This window comes from Ictalurus punctatus, unplaced genomic scaffold (assembly GCF_001660625.3).
Source record: "Ictalurus punctatus breed USDA103 unplaced genomic scaffold, Coco_2.0 Super-Scaffold_100068, whole genome shotgun sequence".
NCBI lineage: Eukaryota > Metazoa > Chordata > Actinopteri > Siluriformes > Ictaluridae > Ictalurus > Ictalurus punctatus.
In genome coordinates this window covers 1,081,371-1,103,976 of record NW_026521091.1, presented here as the reverse complement: position 1 = coordinate 1,103,976, position 22,606 = coordinate 1,081,371, and the positions used below count along the sequence as shown (strand labels likewise).

Below are 22,606 nucleotides of genomic sequence, written 5' to 3'. Positions count from 1 at the left end.
TAATTGGTGTAGCGCTTTAGCGGGAGTTTTAGTTTCTTCCGTGTTTGTCTCAGAGCTGTAATGGTCGAGGCTTTCCGGTGATGCGTGTGTTTGTGTTTATTCATTCAGCATGAGTGCTTACTGAAGTTATGTCTAACAACTTATTCCCGGCATCCCTGCATGCTGGTCAATAATTAGTAAAACATTTCTGACATTTGGTTTTTGTCCGTGTGTGATTAAGAGAGACATAAGGGGAATCTCCAAACTAAAGAAACAAACGCAGCAAAAATGTCTCACAATCCCAGTTATAATCTAATGAACAAAATACAATATTAAAAACACAGTTTATTAACTGATTCCAAACAACCAGGAACAAAAGAGTTACAGTTGACTAAACTGTGACATATTTAACTGGTATATCCAAAAAGGAGAGAGAGAAAAAGGAAAGTGACAAACAGTAAACATGTCTTATCCGTGTAATCATTATAGATGCAAACAAAGCCCTTAGATTGTAAAACAGTACACATCCATTGAAAACAAATTAGAGGAAGGGTATACAGCCTGTGGCACAAACAGAGCTTAAACCTAATTTTCACCAAGCCTTATTTACAAAACCAATGAGTGATAAACCAATTCTTTTCCCCCCTCTTTTAACCAAAAGGTGTGCTTAATTCACAATTCCAGGGTTTACATAATCTTTAATTCGTATTGTAAACAGTGAGCATTATGGCTGTTAAGTAAACTGTCAATTCAGGACTGTAGGCGATGACGCAGTTAGCAGAGGTGTTAATTCAAGACTGTAAAAGTAAACTCAGCATTTGCTGTGTTCAGTCAGTACTGGGGATTTTGGCTGTAGGCTGCAAGTGAAAACAGAAAATGTGCTCAGAACAGTTGTACATTACAGCATCCATTAGTTACGGATCACTGAACTTCTTTTAGAAATATCTCAGAATATGACATTTGTCTATTTTGATTAAGAATTTTTATTTTATTTAAAATTAGAAATAAACAAGTTTTTAGAATTTTGAAATGTAAAAACAAAAAAAGGAAATGTTCAACATTTTCATTAATTGATGTTCAAGATTACGCACCATTTCTAGGTAAATGTGCAGATCCCTGGTTAGTTTAGATTTGGCATTAGCCAAGAAAATCCAGGATCTCCCAGTCAATGTCCTCCAGAGTCTGATTAGCTTCCTGTGCATGACCCATCTCCTCGGTGATGCTGTGCTGGCGCCAGAGCTTCTGAATCTTTCTGTAGCGCATTCCTCCATCTGGGAGGGAAAGAGAATGATATAAACAGTGGTTTAAACACAAATTTTACAAGGCACGTTGAGTATCTTGTTTGAGTTCTCACCTGAGCCCTTGGACAGTTCTCCGTAGTCATCGAGGTACAGGAAAAGAACCTGATTCTCCCTCACCCTGTAAAAGACAGCAGAGGCTCATGTACTGCAAGCTAGGACTTGACAATACCTACAAATGCTGTATATTCACAACCATAAATGTTAATTCAGCAGGAATGTCTCAACTCCAGGCCTATTGCTGGATTACTGAGATGTTGAGTGTTGGGAGGAAAGGAAGCTTGAAACTGTGTAGGATGGAGTGTTTCTAGGACAGGGTGGAGGCCCACTAGTATAAGAAGTAATGTATTAATAAATGAAGAAAATGAATGTAGTTTTTTAAACATTTTGGAAAATGCTTGTTATGTAACATAATATTTGACCAGTTAATTGATTATTACATCCTCTTTCAATAATAAACTGTATTCCTTGCTTATAAATAGTTTATTATGGAACTTCAAATTAAAGTGTTATTTGGAGTATTTTTAGCAAGCTGCTGTTATTTTTCTTATTTAGTAGCTTTACAGCTTCCTTCCCAAAATGAATAACCCATGTGTGAGGGATTATTGCTGACTAATTCACACCAATGCCCAGCCCTGATATAAACAGGCAATGCACCTATAAGACATGGCAATCAACACAGATGTGTCTTCCTTCTAACCTGAGGAAGATGCTAACACCAGCTCAGCAAACAAAGGTGTGTGCAGTACACGCTTCAACGTCCTCACCCTCCAGCTCAGTCTGGCAGCAGCTGCTCTGAGATCACAGCATCGTGCCACACACCAAGCACAGAGTTTGAGCTCAAGACTTAACTCCATCTGACTAAGGACAGCTACAAAAACAATGGAGGTTATAAACACAAAAGCAATAACTAGAGATGTCCACCAGAATTCTATTCTATTAAGCACATACTGGGTATAAATGAATGCAACTCAGAGTACACACACTCACGTGAAGCTGAAAGCCTGGTTGATCAGTGCACAGTAATCCTCTGGCACATCAATTAGCTTATTGGATTCCCGAGGAAAACTACACAAAAAAAAAAAAACAAACAAAAAAAAAACACTGAAACCATACAGTCTTAACCCTCTTACCCCTAAGTTCCCACAGTATTATGTCCCATAACCCTATATTCCCCAGAGAAACAGCACGCCAACCCTGAGTTCCTGGGCCAAAATCAACATTTTAATTTTAACATTTTTAGGCCTTGAAAAAACTTATAATGTATTTGTGTAATATTACTTTGAAAATGAAGCACTTCAGTGTTTTTACTCCACTTAGAGCACAATTCTTAACTAGAGAAGTTATGAAAAATGCTCGCTAAAATCCTTCTACTCATTTAAAAATACTATACAAGCGTCAGCGTGGTCAATGCCTTTGAATAAATGCATTTTAGCGCCAAAAGTAAACTTTCTGGTGATAATCAGACCAGCAGGTAGTGTTTTCACGAATACACAGAGATGGTCAGGTTATGACTCCAGACCCCTGCAGTGTCAGTCGCACTGGTTGATGCTGAAGATGAAGACGGATCAGGGTCTGAATCATGAGTTTGCATCACTATCAGTTTCGGTTTCAACATCGCCTGAACTTTCACTGCTGTCACTATCTAGAATCCTCGCTCTTGCCTGTGTAACTGTGTATGTCCCCCCCCACGGTTTTAGATGTAGCTGTGTTCACTGTAGGTGTAACTTTAGCTGGAACACGATTAGCTTTTCACTTTGGCATTTTTAGTTCACTTCTACTATTACACCAATATTCACGCTTGGATCATCTTCATTGTAATGACAGCGTAATGTTGTAATCACGTCGTGACGTCATGACTTCAACCTTCCAGGTAAAAAAATTATAATTAAATAAGTAAGGAATCATAGCAGAGCAATGCCAGTACACCGGCCTCACGCGGATAACATTTACGCTGTAAAGCCGCTATACGGGGTAAGGGGGTTAAAACCACCATTTCAAAGCAAAGTTCAGAAGGCTATAGATAAGAACAAAGAATGATCACCTTATAAGGGTTTCAGGTGACTGGAGACATTGTTGCATGCCTGGATGTGAGCACCACCTGCAGGACAAATGGACACAACACACTCAACCCATTACAAAACAATCAATGATGTGTACACATGATATGGCATCATCAGCATTCACAGAAAACCTGTCATTTCTCGGCTCAGTTATGAAGTTTCTTACCCCTGAAGCAGGGGATCCAGAAGCTCCTGGTGATTATAATAGAGCTGGAGCAGGTTAGGAGGCAGACACATATGCACACAGCACTTCCCAGAAGATCAGTTTCACTACATACAATATACTATATACAGTGCATCCGGAAAGTATTCGCAGCGCTTCACTTTTTCCCCATTGTTATGTTACAGCCGTATTCCCACATGGATTAAATTCATTATTTTCCTCAAAATTCTACAAACAATACACCATAATGACAACATGAAAGAAGTTTGTTTGAAATCTTTTAATGAGTATGAAATTTATGAAAAATAAAAAAACAAAAAAAAGCACATGTTTATAAGTATTCACAGCCTTTGCTCAATACTTTGAAGCACCTTTGCTCGGCATCTCTAATAAGCAGTAAGTTTTGGTAAAACTCAAAACATGACAACTCAGACACAAAACCATTGCTATTCACAAAACAAAGTCTACTAAATACTGAAACAGTATAAAAAAAACAATTAGTAAATAAAAAACACGTGGACTGCAGCATGTATAGAAACATCTCTTTAGGATTAAATTTAAGCACTTTTTAAAAATTGTGTTCAAACCCCCAAAAAAATAAAAATAAATCCCTACACAAATCTAATGCTGTTGGCTGCAGTGAATTACTCTGACAGCCCCATTATTGACTCCCACACAACTGTGCCTGACAGCACACTCAATAAAAACATCCCAAAAGAACATTCATACTGTCAAACACGTTATTACTCATTTGTAAGAACGAGGGTTAATAAACACACACAAATGACAACATAACACAGATCACCATCTATTGTTAAGTTGTACGTTGTAAGTTGTTCATAAGTATTCACAGCCTTTGCTCAATACTTTGAAGCACCTTTGGCACCAATTACAGCCTCAAGTCTTTTTGAGAATGATGCTACAAGCTTGGCACACCTATTTTTGGACAGTTTCTCCCATTCTTCTTTGCAGGACCTCTCAAGCTCCATCAGGTTGGATGGGGAGCGTCGGTGCACAGCCATTTTCAGATTTCTGATAAATCTATTTCCTTAGAAAGCTATTAGCCTTTTTCCTAATATGGATCATGCTTGTGTTAATCCACTTTTAATTAGGGCTCTATTGTTTTTAGGATATTTAAAATAAATGTTTTATGCTTGTTTATTTTTCAATTAACAGTGACCATGAGCAGAGAGCTTACATGTAACTGTTTATGACAGACCTCCTGATTAAAGTTTAAATAAAAAAGATTGGTATCTGGATCAGTATCAGCTGTAAAAATCCTGATCGGAGCATCAGTAATGAACACCATTAAACTAAAGCGCTTTGCATCTGACGGGTAAATGAACTCACCCAATCCCAACTGTTGTGGATAAAAATGACATGAAATAAACAGGAGGGAGACCTAGTATGAGTAATATGTAATTTTATTGAAAATTCACAGGACTGGTTGGATTCACACTTTAAGATCTTTTAAGAGTAACACACTGTGGTTTATTAATCACAGAGAAATATAAGAGCTGAAGTATAAAAGCTTTTTAACCCTATTGGTACTGATATCATAGTCTTTCTGAAATATATTGGTTATCTACTGTGTAAATAGAGTATAAATACTGGAGCTTGAGCTCCGGGTGTCAGATCACTTCTGAGAATTCTCATTGGTGTGGATCTCGTGTGGTGGAAATAAAATCTGGACCCTTGCTTCTTCTCACTCATGGCTGGTGCCTTTTTTTTCTATCTTCAACTGGGTTTACAGATGTGAGTATATGCTTCTATGTTGAATTTTAAGTGTCTTTGGGTAATAGGCTAAATTTGGGCCAGTACATCCTATATGAGATTATTCAGATATCTACACAATACACACAGAACGGTTCGAAAACCGACTCCAGCCCAGAACCATGACAGTGGAAAATGTCTAATAGTGTAGCTTTAAATATATTTAAGAGGAGCAGACTTCAAACACTGATGTTTATTGTATTTGTTTACAAGGTGGAACAGGTTAACGGTTGTTTTTTGGAAACAGTCTGTAAAACTAACTGGAAATATTATTTAGTTTTTCAGAAGGTAAATTAATGTCATGGCTCACACTATGTTCCTAAAGTCTGTCATAATTGATCAGCTCAAGTTCTCACGCCTACTTGTGTTATATTGTGGCATGAGAAAATTTAATGTGAAAGTGCAATAAAAAATATGTTGTCACTAAAATCAATTAATAATCGTGATAAATAATCGAGATCTCAATATTGATCAAAATAATCGGGATTATCGTTTTGGCCATAATGGTGCAGCCCTAATTTCAAACAAACTTCTTTCATGTTGTCTTTATGGGGTATTGTTTGTAGAATTTTGAGGAAAATAATGAATTTAATCCATTTTGGAATAAGGCTGTAACAACAAAATGTGGAAAAAATGAAGCGCTGTCACTACTTTCCGGATGCACTGTACATGTGAAGTTCAAGTGATCAAGGTTTCCATGTTTTGGCAGAACTGTGTTTCAATCATTTAACAGGTTAGATGAGACAACTCAGCTTTGTGGCCAATCTGATAAATCACCTCACAAATTAAATGGTAAATCTCTTCATTTAAATTAACGTCAGTTGTAGAGGTGTACGGTCAGGTCAACTTTCAATCAGATAACAACATGTGGTGGAACCCATGGGTCAAATGTAGCTAAGTGAGTTTGTGATGGGGCGGGAAGGGTGGGGAAAATGAAGCACTTACCGTCAAGCTCAGGCAAAGTGGGAACTCCATTGAGATGGTGGAAGAACAGTGCGGCTCCTCTGAGGAAGGGCAGGATGCCTGCCTTTACGCAACGCCAGAGATGCCAACCCGAGCTAGTCTCACGCAGGCTACTAAGACACACATGCACGTGTTAAGATCATTTCTACAGCACTGTAAATGAAAGCTCTGTGACTGAAGTCAAAACAATAATTTTCCCAGGCTTACAAAGGAGTTTTTGATGAATGGGTGTGAAAGAGCTCATGGGATTGATATTATACTACTACTACGAATAATAATATTTTTGAACCAAAATCATGCTCCTGGTTGGATGCTCGGCATCTCTAATAAGCAGTAAGTTTTGGCAAAACTCAAAACATGACAACTCAGACACAAAACCATTGCTATTCACAAAACAAAGTCTACTAAATACTGAAACAGTATATATAAAAAAATAGTAAATAAAAAACACGTGGACTGCAGCATGTATAGAAACATTTCTTTAGGATTAAATTTAAGCACTTTTTAAAAATTGTGTTCAAACCCCCAATTTTTTTTTTTTTTTAAATCCCTACACAAATCTAATGCTGTTGGCTGCAGTGAATTACTCTGACAGCCCCATTATTGACTCCCACACAATTGTGCCTGGCAGCACACTCAATAAAAACATCCCAAAAGAACAGTCGAACCTTAAAACAGACAACTCGACAATTAGAACGTAAATGGCGTCAAACCAAACTGGTGATATTTCAAACAGCATGGAAGGAGAGCCTACTGAAATATAGGAAATCTCTTGGAGATGCTAGAAAAATCTATTTCTCCACCTTAATAGGAGACAACAAAAACAATTCTAGATTCCTTTTCAACACAGTAGCAAAATTAACTAGGAATAAAACCACTACAGAGAGAAACACTCAATCATTACATAGCAGTGAAGATTTCATGAAATTTTTCAATGATAAGGTTGAAAATATTAGACGTGAAATACAGGCCATTAAATTAAAACCGGACAGTACTGTAACAAACCCATTACATGACAGTGTAGCAATATCAGATCAATGTTTAGAGTGTTTTGCTCCGCTTAGAGAGACCGAACTAGCTACATTAATCTCTTCAGCAAATTCATCAACTTGCATACTAGATCCCGTACCTACATGTTTGTTTAAACAGATTGGTCCAGGAGTAATTGAACCACTTCTAAATATAATCAATTCTTCCCTAAGCAGTGGCTATGTACCTAAATCACTTAAATTAGCAGTTATTAAACCCTTGATTAAAAAACCTGATCTTGACCCGTCTCAATTGTCCAACTATAGACCAATATCAAATCTCCCCTTCATCTCTGAGATTTTAGAAAAGGTTGTAGCAAAGCAGCTATGCTCGTACTTAGATAGGAATAACATTCATGAAATGTATCAGTCAGGATTTAGACCTCATCATAGCACAGAGACAGCGTTAGTTAAAGTAGTAAATGACCTTCTACTGACCTCTGATGAGGGTTGTGTCTCGCTGCTTGTGTTACTCGACCTTAGTGCAGCATTTGATACTATAGATCACACTATTCTCCTTGATAGATTAGAAAACGTTGTTGGTATTAAGGGAACAGTCCTCTCCTGGCTCAGGTCTTATCTGACCGATCGTTATCAGTTCGTAGATGTAACTGGTGAATTCTCCATGCGTACTGAGGTTACTTTTGGTGTTCCACAGGGTTCTGTTTTAGGCCCACTGCTCTTTACTTTATATATGCTACCCCTAGGTCAAATTATTCGTAAACATGGAATTAGCTTCCACTGTTATGCTGATGATACACAGCTGTATGTTTCAGCGAAGCCAGAGGACAGACAGAAGCTTAGTAAAGTTGAGGATTGTGTAAAGGACATTAGATGTTGGATGTTAATTAATTTCCTTCTACTTAATTCTGATAAAACAGAAATACTTTTATTAGGCCCACGTGTAGCTAGAAGTAATCTTTCTGATCACATGGTTACTCTGGATGGTCTTTCTGTTTCATCATGTGCAGCAGTTAAAGACCTTGGAGTGATTATTGACTCCAGCCTGTAATTTGATGCTCATGTAGATAATATTACTAGGATAGTCTTCTTTCATCTCAGAAATATTTCTAAAATAAGAAACATATTGTCACTACATGATGCGGAAATACTAGTTCATGCATTCGTCACCTCTAGATTAGATTACTGTAATGCCTTACTGTCTGGATGTTCCAGTAGGAATATAAATAAGCTCCAGTTAGTCCAGAATGCAGCTGCTAGAGTCCTAACTAGAACCAGAAGATACGACCATATCACACCGATCTTATCCACACTGCATTGGCTCCCAGTAAAATCTCGCATTAATTATAAAATACTTTTATTAACCTATAAAGCACTAAATGGTCTCACGCCACAATATCTAAGCGACCTTTTGGTTTTATATGATCCGCCACGCCTACTTAGGTCAAAAGATGCAGGCTATTTGACGGTACCTCGAATAGTGAAGGCTACAGCAGGGGGAAGAGCTTTCTCTTATAGAGCCCCACAGTTATGGAACAGTCTTCCTATTAGTGTTCGGGACTCAGACACAGTCTCAGTGTTTAAGTCTAGGCTTAAAACGTATTTGTTTACTCAAGCCTACCCTGACTAGATTCTGTTCTACTACTTCACAGTCATAATTATCTTTTTTCTCCCTCTCTCCTTTCGCCGAGCCCCACACGAATTTATGGGGATACTAGAGATCCAGATCCTTTCTGCCTCTGGATGGAGCTCAAATCTTCTTTAATTCCAGACTGCTGGGACTACGGCTGCTCCTAAGGCCATACAGACTTCATATGAATCCATAATGAACTTTTTCACACTATCTGTTGTTACCCAGATGAGGATGGGTTCCCTTCTGAGTCGGGTTCCTCTCAAGGTTTCTTCCTCTTAAAACATCTTAGGGAGTTTTTCCTTGCCAGAGACTACAGCCAAAGAAACCACAGACACTGACCTGTTAGATAGACAGGTTTAGATTCTGGACAACAATGATACTTTAATCTGATGCTAATATACATTTAATAGTGCCTAAAGTATCATTTAACAAGCTTGTCAGCTCACCACTAAGTGGAACATGTCCACATCCAGAATGCAGGGGGAATTTTCCACCTGGGGAGCAAGAACAAGTACTGCACGGGCACGCGCGCGCGCACGCACACACACACACACACACACACACACACACACACACACACACACACACACACACAGAGTTATAGAACTAAAAAAACTACAAGTGAGAGAAAAATAAATAATGAAATAAATATATCTACCAACAGTCACATGAAGTGATTTTGCACAGAGGAGTGAGAGGAGACAGTCCAGCATGCAGAGCCAAACCGAGCCAGGGAACTCAAATAGTCTCCTAAACAAGGGCACGTTTTATGACACTTCTATTTTTTATTATTTAGGATACAAAATATGGATAAATATCACAGGATATAGAAGGAATTAGAACTGAGGAAGGAGAGCATAATACCTGCAGATATTTGTGATTCAGAATATTTAGTAATGCTACCAAAATGAACCCCGAACATAATTGAGCAATCTTCTAGATATCTTTAGAGTGCGAATGATGCTCAGAAGCTTGAGTAATGATTTGACAGATGCAGTCTATTTTTATTTATATATACACACAGTTATATATATATATATATATATATATATATATATATATGTATATATATATATATATATATATATATATATGCTTTTATATTTAGAATTACAAGTGAAAAGCAAATCAAATCATCGGAAGAATTTATTCCAGTGTACAATTAACTACTACATCCTGCAAGCAAACAGTGCTTAGTGGAGTATTTTAACAGCACTAACAATACCACTGATACAGAATTTATTACATCATCACACATCCCTCGAAAGAAGAATTCATTCTGGCATGATAAGTGTCGCGTACCGTGGGGAATACAGAAGCAGAAGCGGGCGGCAGGTTCAGGCAGAATAATCCAGAGGGGTGAACACAGTCCGTAGTCAAGAAGCAAGCGAGGGTCAGGCGATCATGCAAACAAAACAAACGGGGCAAGACAGAAATCGTGGTCGGGGACGTAAGCAAAGGCCAAAGTCACTTATCGAATAAACACAGTAGAATACTGTGTTGCTTCTCGGGAAACCGAGTCCTGGCTGGGCTGAGATATGACAATAAGTTGGGTTGTCATACCTGTCTACAGGGTAAACTTCCAAACAAAGGCTTCTCCTCATCTACCAATAATCTCTCTGTATAAAATACAAGCACAGAAAAACAACAAATGCATATCATAATGTTCTTTACCAAAAAGTAAAACATTTTTACTAACTACCCATTAACACAGGTCAGTGAATATTGCAAATCTTATACATGAATTCTTAGTCTGTAAGAAATGGGTGCAGACTGACCTATAGACTGGATGGTGCAAGAACAGCTGCCCCAGCACATGATAGGCACACGGGGGTCCTGCTCATTAGGGTGCACCTTAAGGCCAACTTTATAAGTTGCGGTCCCAAATGTCATCAGCATCTCCCTTATGGAGCTTGAATAAGGGTTGCTATCAAACCACATCACAGATCAGTGTTAAAGACACGCTCAGATACGCAGTTGTGAAAGGAAACAGTGGGTATGCTTACACTGGTGTGTGGTCCAGCCTGAAACTCTCAGGAGGAGGAGAGTCCTCCACAGTCTCTGACTCACCAGCATCTAAAAGACAAACACCACAATATGACTGCATGTGCACACATACACACACAAATAAGGAGCACACGCACTATATATGATGAGACTCACTTGTTGGCTTGGCTCTCTCATGAGCAGAGTACAAGGCTCTGATTGGCTTGTATACGTTGTATTCAGCCAATGAGCCAGACCTGGCTGCTCACTATTGCTGTAACTACAAACATGCATGCATTTTACTATTTAACCAGAGAAAATGTCAAACTCAATGGGACAACTGGCAAATTTACTGTAATAAACTGAGTCAGTGTGACTAAATATCATGCAACAGCAGTGGATTAGCCATCTTACATAAGCAGAAATTCTATACTCTGATCTCAACATGGCAAGACATGCAATTCATCTACAGATATCAAGTCCCATCCATCCATCCATCCATCCATCTTCATCCATCCATCCATGGGGAAGCTGGAGCCCATCCCAGGGAGCATCGAGCACAAGGCGGGGTACACCCTGGACAGGGTGCCAGTCCATCGCAGGGCACACAATCACACACATATTCACACACCCATTCATTCACTACGGACACTTTAGACACGCCAATCAGCCTACCATGCATGCCTTTGGACTGGGGGAGATACCAGGGTACCGGGTAAACCGGGGTATCTTAAGGAAACCCACGCAGCACGGGGAGAACATGAGCCACGGGAATCCACACACACAGAGCCACGGGAATCGAACCCGGACCCTGGCGGTGTGAGGCGAAAGTGCTAAACACTAAGCCACCGTGCGCCCGATATCAATTCCCTTGCTAAAAAATATATAAATAAATAAGAGGAATATTGGAATGGGGTATGCACTGTTACAGTGTCATTCTGTACCCTTCCATGGCATTTCATAGGCAAGTTTGCATTGGTTACAGAGCCACTACAACTAATTCGCCAATGCAATGATTAAAATATTAAGCGGTCCGGATTCAGAGCAACTCCACTTAGAATAATCAGAAGCACAAGTTTGTATGCGAGTACCTGCAGGTGGTCTCAGTGAGGGGCAGGAGAGGAATGAGTGTTACTGCGACACTTACAGAGTGGACACAAGTACTCCCCATTCTCTACATCGTAACTGGTTTGCTCATGCAGCCACTGCGCATCCTGACTCTGGAGTGTCTCAAAGTATCTGTAAGAGAAAATAACTGCAAGATTAAGAGACCATTATTTGACAACCTGTCAAATTTCCATGAGCTTTATATGTACCATGCAATCACAGAAATGACCGAACTGGTCAGATCTATTAAGCAGTGACAAGCAAACTGATCCACTGAGCTGTTAAGCTTGACATGGATGTAGGATTGACGTGGGAACACCATATACTGCTTGTAAAGCTCTCCGAGGTAACATTCTTCAGGAGTGTAAACTGTTGGACAGCGCTCCCCTCCATTGAAGAACGGGAACATATGAAAAGTATTTTTGATTGGGAAGCGCACAGCACACAGCGGAATCTGACGTCCTCAACAACCGAGCATTGCTGATTACCAAGCGTAACAAGTTCCATCACCTGATTTCTTTAGCTTTTGATACTCACTGCACTTACTCCTAAGGTCAGATCAGGTTAACGTTCTTTGCTTCCCCATGAGGCACAATAAGTTTACAGACTTTGAAAGTAACACTGGCTTGATCTAAGACAGTGAAAAATAGTCAAGTGCACATAGCAAGCTTTGTTTCATGCTTTGTGTCGATGATCAGCTCACTGTATTGGGTCAAAAAAAAATAAAAAATCTGCAGATCGCATATTTAAGCCAAACACATCCAATTTGGATCTACATCTTATCGATCACCACACATCCATGAAGACTTTCCTGTACATCACAGATTAGGTTTTTGACTTTTCAGTCACAAAACATTCCGACTGATTGATTAATATTAGCTAATTTATTTGTAATTGCTCATATAAAGGTCATATTTTCTAGACAAACTATTTACTGTTAGCTGCTGATCTATTGCCTATATCCACAAACATTTGAAAGCAGCAAAACTTTTTATTTGGGATTAAGTAGAAGGCTGTCTAGAAGTAACATTTTGCCCAACTCCTCACCTCTGCCAGCAGTGAGAGTGCATGATGTGGCCACAGCTGCCGGTATGGGTACCAAAGGACAGGTCAGGGTGCATGAAGAGGGGATCACAGCTCTCTGTAACACACATGTATCCTTCAGAAATAAGCACACTGGCTACTCAAACCTATCCACTTACTTAACTTGAACACTGTAAACCATAACCTTACCTGGATTGTGAGGGGGTCTTTTGCGGTTCTTGGACATGACCGTAGAGCGTTGGACAAAGGCAGCGAGCACCATGGTGGTGCCATCAGGTAGGATCTCCTGCGCTTCGTGACACAGGATACGCATCTCCATCTGCCTCCTCTCTCCTCCTCTGGCACGCCAACGACGAGGTCCCACACACACCAGAGCACCGTCACATGAACTGGGGCTGTACCAAGCAGAGACGGATGGTTACAAGTACACTATAACCTTAATTTTATGTTAAGGTCCCTCTGAATTTGTTAAAATAATCAATGTTGAATAAATGGATTCATCTTTTTTTACTCACCAGGAAATTGCTAAAAATGGCCTAGGATCCTCTCTACTCATTTACCCCAACAGAAAATGCTCTAAATGAATATGCAACATAAAGAGTTTAAGGATGGGAATTTACTTATGTTATGTGAAGACCACCATTATATGCAAGAACTTTTAGGACAAAGAACAGACAACTGCTCAGCAAAGTCAAGGAAGTGTTGATGCATGCATTTACTGACATAAATGTACTGACTGGATATTGAGAATACAATACAAGTTGAATTATTAAAAACACTGCGTCACTACGAGCATGCTTAGGTACCTATGCTCTGCTGATGTAGATGCTGAGACGTCCAGATCCTCTGAATCCTGCGTGAGCAGATCTATGTACTTATTGATAAAATGACTCTGGCTCTGTAATGTTTGAGCCATGGTCTTTTTCCAGCACAGTTCAGCTTTCCTTTTTCTCTCTGCTTTGTCTTTGTCCCACACAGACTGCAACACACACACACACACACACACACACACACACACACACACACACACACACACACACACACACACACACACACACACACGTAGATTTAAGCTCTTCAACACTTTAAAGGGTAATGGTTAATATGTCCATGGAATAGAAAGTTGCTCAAAGTCTGACCTCCTTGTGACAGTGCCCTGTTCCTTCACAGGGAGGTGCAGCAGCTGTGCACTCACGCATCGTTTTAATGCTAACCACCATCTGTGTAGAAAAAGACACATAATTTAGGAAAATATTTCTACAAGAAAACGATACAGCAGTGCAGTTAGAACTATATGCACACACAAAGTCTTGCAAAACTAAGCAGATGTTCAATAGAACACATTTGTGCACTAAAAAGTATATACACACACCATACCATTAAATACTGAAGATGCATTACAATTTTACTAACATTTAATTTGCCTGTTTCTCTTCAAAGTACATACTGCAATACATCATTAGCCTTGGCCTACACAATGGCCTTCATATGTACATGTTCAGCCTGGTGCAGGTGTCCTGACAGTTTTCACTATATGGAAAATAAAATGCACACATCACAGTGCATGGAAGTTCAGTTTGTGTAGTAAGCAATCCTTACATGTCATTTAAATATTCATGTTGACATACAGCTTTTAAGTAATACGCACAATAAGCCACATCAAAAACACCCCTAGGGCCACCTACAGATGATCAGCAGCAAAACCGCTTTGGGACAGTGAAGCATTTGTGCTTCACCGTGGTGAGAGGTGCTGCTTTGCCTACCGGCCACGCCACCTTGAGCGGTGTTGCACTGCTTGGATTTCAAACAGGTCTTGATGCAGCACTGCTTTAAACTTCATGGTAAAAACGCTCATCTTTTGTATGTTGCGCCTACCTTCAGTGAGTGAATTGCAAATCATGCTAGGCTGCCACCTGGTGGACATATTAGGTGCACGCATAGAGAGAGTAAGGCAAATTGAAAACATAATCAAGATGTAATTTCACTTTAAGGATCCAGCGAATCATGTCTTTGTGCACTTCCAAGTGAGGTGCGCACTGCAAGGTCTCTAACTGAGCCAGGATGCTTGGAGTGTTGCCGGGGGCTTCACCGGGACCTGTGATACAAGAACCACAGATCTAACTACAGGCTTGAGACTTTCTACTGTGTGAGATGATGTACAAAACTTACGGGAGATTTTGAGGGTGAAGTTGAAAGTAACTTCATCGTCATCCCCAATGTTCTCTAGCTGTTGCTGCTCCTCCAGCAGAGACATGCCTAACAAGTGCAGCACCTGTAGCAACACACACATACAGAATTGTGAACACTACTCAGTCATTAAAAAGTGATGCTCATGAACACAGCATAGCAAGGGGAATTTTGTTGAATTTACTACACTATCATGTCATTTTAACAAAACATCCAAACATTTACCCTCTGCAGCATGGACTCTACCAGTGTCCTCCCTGGGCTCCATAGCCCACTGCAGCACAGCTCCCAGCATGCCAAGCAGCACGTCACACTGCAGAATATTCACCAAGCTGGCAAACAGTGGGCAGAATGGAGGCAGGGCTACGACACACACAGACACTCACACTTCAGCAATCTGCATTCAACTGACCAATCATTTTCAGATATGACTACAATCACTGAAGAAATAGCTTACCTGGGTCCTCTCCATTCTGTCTCTTAAGCTTTCGCTGAGCTTCCTCTGCCTGTATCCAAAATAAACTACATAAAAATTTAGAAAAACCATTAGTGCTCATGTGACTAAAGAGAATTACTAAATCTGCCAAAAGCAGCACATCACCTTAAGGACATCCTCAGCACTAACAGCCGAATCAAAATGCAAACGGATAAGTGCATATATTGAGCTTCCAAAGAGCATTTCCTCATTAGACCACTAGGCACTCAAACTGGTATTTTGTCATTTATGTGCTTTTCTTTATCAATCACACAATCTGACAGAGGCTCTACACTTAAGAGAAGGAACTAAAGAATGAAGTAAGAGTTGAAGACAGTTTTAGTTACTGCGTAGCAGGAGCTCGGGTACATTCTTTAAGTAGTGAATTATTATTTGCAAAAACTGTTTTCAGAATTGTAATGCTGTTCTCTCCAGGGAAGGGGTCACAATGTTAACTGATGTCTGCCCCAGAGACAATAACAGCACCGAGACTCTTCCCGTAATGTCTAACCTGAAATCTTCCTGTAATGCTGCAGACCGAGGGGTCCTGGTCCATGCCACCATGGAGGACATTTTAAGCTCATTGTAAAACACTGATTTTGAGTTTCTTGAAGCATTTTGGTGTTCATTTGGAAGTATGCTTGGCTCTTTATCTTGTTGAAAGCCAAGTCTGAACCTCCTGGCAAAGGCAAGCAAAAGGTTCTGGGCTAAAATGTGGTTTCTCCTCTCTCTCTCTCTCTCTCTCTCTCTCTCTCTGCTTCAGCAGTTCAACCCCAGGTACCAGGCAAAAATTACTTCATGTATACAGAGATCCCCAAACTATACACTGAAACCAGACCTCATTTCAGAACATTTCAGTTTTTTCTCGAAGAAAAAACATTTTATGCCTACATATTTATTATATATCTATTTTGTAATTGCTTTTTTTATATTATGTGACTGTTGTTTTTTATAATGCTCATGTTTAAATAAAGGAGTTAAAAGTATTATTTATTTATACACAAAGTGGTATCGAGTATCGTGTATTTTTGCTGGTACCGACTACTAGATTTTTGGTATCGTGACATCCCTAGATTGGACATTCTATGTTTGAGTGAAACTTCTAAATTTGTGAGAGCGCCACGCCCACGGCGAGCAGCAAAAATTCAAAAGCTTCGGAATTTAGCATCGTCAATGCCTGTAGATGAGACTGACCGAATGTGATGCCGATCTGATGAAAGCTCCAGGAGGAGTACGTTAAAGTACGAGGCCTGGAAATGGCAAAAAACGAAGGAAAAAATTAAGAGAAAAATCAAAATGCTGACTTCCTGTTGAGTTTAGGGTATGGGTTCAAGAGACCAGGGAGTCAGCCATTTTAAGTGTTGTCTCAATTGCAAAATCCTTCCAGTGCACTGGAACGTTCACTCCCTAAAAAATCCCCACAACGCACCACAAAAACCAGGGAGCATCGATACTCACTGTGTTCCCTTACTGGAAATGACCTCATGTCTCTCAGCTAATGTCTCTCTCTAGTGTCTGGTTTAAAATGAGCTCAATCTGCAAACCCAAGGTGGCTGATGTGTCCATTGTCACTGAATATTTGAATGGAGCTATACTGAGAGCTATTGTAAATGCACTGTAGCACTTGTCTGTCCTGCAGACTTCATAGTTGAAAATGTGAACTGCTTGCTCCCAAAACTTCTTTAGTGCAGATTAGGGCTGCACAATTAATCGAATATCGATCGCGATTACGATTTTGACTGCCCACGATTAAATGAACATGATCGACTGCGATATTGACATTTAAATTCCGTCCTCCGCTCACAGAAAACTCCACTGCAGATCAAATCAAGCGGCTCCTACACTACAGCCATGCACCATCAAGTGGCGCAGGGATGACGTCATTTTGTAGTGCCAAAACCCCGAAACGGAATTAGCATTTCAGCCCTCGAGTTGCTAGCTTCGCTTCGAGCTCCAGAGCGAGGGGAAATCATGAAATTAGCACGATGCTAAATAGCACTTCAGAGATTGTCGGGGTCATTAAACCTAATCAGGCTGAGTGGGAAACAAACTTTGCAGATAAACTCAGGGCTCTATGGTGCAACCATTTCACTCGCATTTGTGACTGAAAAGTACTTTGTGCGACTGTGAATAAATATTTATTCACACCGGTGCAAGTGACCTGTTCGGAGTTGTATAATACAATCGGAATTAAAACTACAGGAAGTCCAAAATACATCTACACCGCGCAACAGTTACTTTCACACTGCTTTTCATCTCCTCAGTCCACTGTACAAGTGTGGAAATACTGCAAAGAAGCCATTATGATGAAGTGAGTAACTCTACATCATCTGCTTCTCTCAACTCTCCAATCTCACAACCGCCATCTTTTATTGATCCCGCAAAATGACCTGAACTTTCACCTGCTCGTGTAGACACAGCGGCTTCGGGCGGAGTAAATTAATAATAACATTACAAGGTGGGTTCAAATCAAACTTCTTTATTAAATAATTCCTCACCAATCACAATCAAGAGTAGAACTGTTCCGTCTGTAAACATACAGTGCACTGCAGCTCTCCTTCACTAACGCTAATTCACTCCATTTAAACTCACGGTTGCCAGATATCACTAGAAAAGCCAACTCCAGTTACCATGTTTTAATTTATCCCCCCAAAACACAATATTATCAGCAGACATGGACACTGTACTGGGGAACCGATCTAAAACTGATAAACAAAAATAAAACTACTAAAATGTAAAGACAGAAAATGTGCTTAGTTACATAAATGTGCAGGTAAATAAATCATTTTATATAAAAAAAAATAGATATTATAATAACTTCATAAAATATAAATAAAACGAGACATGAAATAATGTTTAATTACTATGGGTTGCATTTAATATCAATTTGACCTTAACCTTAGATCACTACTTCCTTAGAAAGCTACTAGCCTTTTTCCTAATATGGATCATTTTTGTGTTAGTCTACTCTTAATTAGGACTCTTTATTGTTCAAGATATTTTAAAATAAATATTTTATGCTGTATATTTATCAATTAACCAACAGTATTTCTCATTGCTATTATTTTATTCAGTTAACAGTGACCATGAGCAGAGAGATTACATTTAACTGTTTATGACAGAATTCCTGATTAAAGTTTAAATAAAAAAAGATTGGTATCTGGATCGTATCAGCTGTAAAAATCCTGATCGGAGCATCCCTAATGAACACCATTAAACTAAAGCGCTCTGCATCTGACGGGTAAATTAACTCACCCAATCACACCCTATATGAGATTATTCAGATATCTACACAATACACACAGAGCGGTTTCGAGAACTGACTCCAGCCCAGAACCAGGAGAGTGGAAATGTCTAATAGTGCAGCTTTAAATATATTTAAGAGGAGCAGACTTCAAACAGGTTAACAGTTGTTTTGTGCATACAGTCTGTAAAATTAACTGAAAATATTACATTTAGTTTATCAGAAGGTAAATTAATGTCATCGCTCACAGGATGTTCCTAAATTCTGTCATAATTGACCAGCTCAAGTTCTCATGCCTACTTGTGTGTTATATTGTGGCATGAGAAAACTTAAATGTGAAAGTGCAATAAAAAATATGTTGTCACTAAAATCAATTAATAATCGTGATAAATAATTGAGATCTCAATATTGATCAAAATAATCAGGATTATCATTTTGGCCATAATCATGCAGCCCTAGTGCACATGAACACCTATAACTTACACAATGTCTGGGGTAACTGTTCTGCTAGACCTGACCAGATTTTCTCATTGACTTCATGGCAATAAAGGGTACAATCAATACCCAGACACCTGAATATTCGAGTAATATGCTCCTTCGACAGTGGGACAAGCGAGAGCGTCCTGACCAGCTGTCTCACGGTGTAGTACGGGAACTGCACCGCCTCCAACCACAAGACCCTACAGCGAATTGTGAGGACAGCTGGAGAGATCGGGTTTCTCTACCCACCACACACCTCCTTCAACTACCGGTGCATCCGCAAAGCCACCAGTATTGTGGACGATCCCTTTCACAGACCATTCACCCTCCTGCCATCTGGCAGAAGGTACAGGAGCGTCCGTGCCACCACCAGCAGACTCTGCAACAGTTTCTTCCCTGAGACAGTTAGATTACAGTGCTCACCTGGGCTAGTCAAACACTTCACCCAGTAAGACTCATACCACTGCACACCGCACTAACCCAGTAAGACTACATAGCTGCATCAGTCAATTTATACTAGGGAACTATTTCTGCTGCCAGTATTGCTGCAATACATGTGCTGCTACATTACACAGTAGCTTACAGTTACAGTCCATGTCCTGTGTATCTACTGTCCTGTGTATTTGCTGTTTTGTGTTTTTATTGTGTTGCACTCGTCTCACACAGAACAGTACGCAAGACTACATAAAGTGTGTTGCAGCATGGTCTGGAAGGAATGTCACTTTGTTCCAGTGTATACAAGCTATATAGAGGAATGACAATAAAAACCCACTTGACTTAACTAATGGCACCTCAAAAGGTTAAATGTGTATTCGAATACCGGGCACATCCCTAATTAGAAAAACTATTAACTACTAAACTTGAAGATTAATACATTCTGCACTAGGAAAGAATAAGGATGCTTGTTAAATGAACTTCACTTAGTGTTGTGGTTTTAGCACATGGAGCCATTGCTTATTATAATAATGAACAGCTATGAGAGTAAAAGCACTGCAAACCCAAATAAAAATTAAAACATATTGCCAATTCTGAAAAAAAAATGACATACTGCTGTACCTGCAGTGAAGATTTTCCCTGCACCCAAGACCACACGGCACTCTGAGTCTTTAGCAATCTGATTAAAGCATTCGATCATTTCACTGTAGGGAAAAAAAGCTGCCTATAACGGAGTATAAAGCCAACACCTTATATAACAAAACAAAGACATCCAATGCAACAAAGCAGAATTATACATGGGGGAAATTAACACTTTTTTTAACCTAAATGTCTTCCGAATTTTTTTTTTTCATACTTTAATTCCCCCCCCAGATAGCCTTTAAGAACGCTTTTGACAAGAGAAGAACGTATTGAAATCATTCTCATGCCTGGATCAGGAAGCTGTGGCAAGGTTGCGATGGACTAACAGGAAACATGGCAAACACAGCAAACATACAACACAGTTTCCAAACTTATTAACAAATTCAAAAAGACTGCAAGTGTTGCAGACCAACCGAGAAGTGCACGTCCACTGACGAAGGCACAACCGACCTGGTACTGGCAGACATGGTCCCTTATGTATGGAGACTTTTGGAAAACCCAGTAGTTATGTCCTTTATTTGATGGAAAAACATACCTCCAGTAGGCCTAGTTCATGGCGTTGTGTTTCTCTGGTCGGTGCAGCTCTACAGAAGTGATGTGATTGGCTGGGTGGGTGACCGACAGGGTGGTGAAGGGTGGAGTGGGACCTCCTGAAGTCGACATGGCTCGAACAGCGTTCAGAGTAGGAAACCACAGGCTCCTGTCTGATAAACACCAGTCAACAGGTTAATATGATGACTGTTTACGGAGATGAATAAAGGACACAAGACTATGGCCCCATACACAGTGATGGACAATCTACAGACAGAAAAGTGACTGAAACCTTTGTTTGGTGCTACAATGCATAAATCATCTTAGTCCTAGTGGGTTTATGTTAGGAGACATTAATGGAGCATTTCTGAAAGGAATCTCCAGTGTCAACACAGTAAAAGTCAGGGCTATAAGTAAAGCTATAAGTTTTCAGATACAGCCAAGACATCAGCACAGAGGACATTTCTGTGGCCCTATCGGTAACATGACAAGCAGCATTTTTGCTTTTTTTATATATAAAAAAAGTTTTGTTTTTTTAAATAAAATAAATAAATAAAAATAAATAAATAAACACACCACACAATAGGTGAGGGAAGAACAGCTGTTACAACATGCTAACACAAGTGAGAACAGGAATGTGTTTTCATTCTACAACATTAAATGCAACTATACACCGATCAGCTACAACAGTAAAACTACTGACAGGTGAAGTGAAGAACACTGATTATCTCGTTACAACAGCACCAGTGAAGGGGTGGGGTATATCAGGCACCAAGCAAACGGTTGGGGAAAAATGGGCAAGTGTAAGGATCTAAGCAACTTCGATAAGGGCCAAACTGTGATGTCTAGATAACTGAGTCTGAGCATTGCCAAAACGGCAGGTCTTGTACCTACCAAAAGTGGCCCATGGAAGGACAACTGGTGAACTGGTGACAGGGTCAAGGGCACCCAAGGCTCACTGATGCGAGTGGGGAGCAAAAGCTAGCAGAGGCAGTGTGATGTTCTGGGCAGTGTTCTGCTGGAAAACCTTGGGTCCTGGCTTTTGTGTGGATGTTAATATACTTTTACAAGTACCACTTACCAAACACTGTTGCAGACCACGTACACCTCTTCATGGTAACAAAATTCCCTAATGGTAGTGGTCTCCTTCAGTGGAATAATGTTCGCTGACACACCGCAAAAAATGGTTCAGGAATGGTTTGAGGAACATGACAGAGTTCAAGGAGTTGACTGCCACCAAATTCTTTGAGCAATTGAGCATCTGTGGGATGTTCTGGACAAACAAGTCTGATCCACGGAGGCCCACCTTGCATCTTACGGGACTTAAAGGAACTATGTTCTTGGTGCCCGAAACCACAGCACACCTTCAGAGGTCTTGTGGCGTCCATGCCTCGACGAGTAAGAGCTGTTTTAGCGGCACAAGGAGGACCTGCACATTAGTCAGGTGGTTTTAATGTTATGGCTGATTTTTATTTATTTATTTTTTAACAGATTGTTAGTGCTGCCAAGTTGCTGTGGTGCAAGTGGAATAAAACACTTTGGGATGTGCTGTTAACTCCACGTTGAGCTGAAGAACATGCCACCCCATCAGTAAATATATTTTCCTAGAACAAC

General features: G+C 39.9%; 2 long non-coding RNA genes and 1 pseudogene across 2 annotated transcripts; all 3 read right to left on the bottom strand.

Annotated features, from left to right (window-relative positions):
• Nucleotides 1-320: 320 nt before the first annotated feature.
• LOC128630822 (E3 ubiquitin-protein ligase UBR2-like) lies at nucleotides 321-13,577 on the bottom strand (annotated as a pseudogene).
• LOC108261992 (uncharacterized) lies at nucleotides 9,422-11,262 on the bottom strand. Its single transcript, XR_008395127.1, has 5 exons — nucleotides 11,025-11,262; nucleotides 10,868-10,937; nucleotides 10,640-10,788; nucleotides 10,164-10,480; nucleotides 9,422-9,611 (listed from the first exon to the last, which is right to left on the bottom strand). It is a non-coding gene; the product is annotated as an uncharacterized LOC108261992 (long non-coding RNA).
• Nucleotides 13,578-15,523: 1,946 nt separating the features above from the next.
• On the bottom strand, nucleotides 15,524-22,606 carry LOC128630880 (uncharacterized). Its single transcript, XR_008395142.1, has 3 exons — nucleotides 20,997-22,606; nucleotides 20,441-20,523; nucleotides 15,524-15,707 (listed from the first exon to the last, which is right to left on the bottom strand). It is a non-coding gene; the product is annotated as an uncharacterized LOC128630880 (long non-coding RNA).